Source organism: Phyllostomus hastatus, unplaced genomic scaffold, assembly GCF_019186645.2.
Source record: "Phyllostomus hastatus isolate PE091 unplaced genomic scaffold, TTU_PhHast_1.1 phas_contig_86, whole genome shotgun sequence".
NCBI classification, from domain to species: Eukaryota; Metazoa; Chordata; class Mammalia; order Chiroptera; family Phyllostomidae; genus Phyllostomus; species Phyllostomus hastatus.
Window position 1 is genome coordinate 76,620,220 of NW_025333977.1, and position 1,475 is coordinate 76,621,694.

Below are 1,475 nucleotides of genomic sequence, written 5' to 3' on the forward strand. Positions count from 1 at the left end.
GTTAAAGGAGTTCATCATCACCAAGCCCTTATTTTATGAAATGTTAAAGGGACTCATCTAAGAAAAAGAAGATAAAAACATGTATAGTAAAATGACAGCAAACTCACAATTATTAACGACCACACCTAAAACTAAAACAAAAACAAACTAAGCAATCAGCTAGAACAGGAACAGAACCACAGAAATGAAGATCACATGGAGGGTTAGCAACAGGGGAGTGGGAGGAGGAGAGAGGGGAAAAAGGTACAGAGAATAAGTAGCATAGATGGTAGGTAGAAAATAGGCAGGGGGAGGGCAAGAATAGTGTGGGAAATGTAGAAGCTAAAGAACTTATGACACATAGACATGAACTAAAGGGGGGAATATGGGTGGGAGAGGGTGTGCAGGGTGGAGGGGAGTGAAGTGGGGAAATGGGACAACTATAATAGCATAATCAATAAAATAGATTAAAAATAAAATAGAATTTCTGGCAGTTGGAATCATGTAGTATGAATTGTTTCATGTCTGGCTTACTCAGTGCTTTCTATTTGTCCCACCTATTTTGTGGGTTTTTTAAATTTTGTTCTAAATTTTTTTTCTTTCTGGCCTTTACTGAAAATTATTATTCTATTTTTTCTCCTATTAATTTGAAATTACACAGTGTTTTGCGGTTCTTGTACAGATTATTCACAAGATTATGGCATACATTTTTGTTTCCTAAAATCCTTTATTAATTTAACATTAATAAAGGATTTAATATATTAATTAGTTAAATTTATTAATTATTGATTAATTAATTAATTTTAATATTAAAATGTTAATTTAATATTTTACCCTTTTTGTAGGCAAGACATAAGTCCTAGACTCTTCAATAACTCAATTCTTTCTAGTCCCCTCTAAACTTTTAAGCCATTATTGTATGTCCTTTAATCCTGTCTGTACTTTAAATATTATCATCCTAATTATCATCATCATTAGTCTATCATTAAATTTGCTCCAAATTCACATTTTATTAGTCCTCATTTATTTCTGCATCTGAGCTTTCACCTGGTATAATTTCCCTTCTGCCTGCAAAATATGCCTTTAATATTTCTTTAGTGCTTATCTACTGAATGCAAATTCTGTTTTGAGTCTTAAAATTGTTTATTTCACTTTATTCTTGAAATATCTTTTTGGTAGACTTATAATTTTAGGTCGAGTGCTATTTTCTTTTAGCACTTTGAAGATATTTTTTCTTGTCTTCTGGCTTCTGTTAACTGCTGAAAAAGTTAGCTATTTGCCTAACTGTTGCTTTTTTGAAGGCAATCTGCCTTTCATGTTACTTCCAACTCCTTTAAGATTCTTTCTCTCTCTTTTTTCTTTTTATCATTTTAGCATAAGGTACTTGGTTGTTTTCTCTTTATTCTACTTAGAGTTTTTGGCTTCTTATATCTCTAAGTTAATGTTTTTCACTTTGGAAAAGTCTCATTGATACTTTTTCAAATAATCCTTTTTAC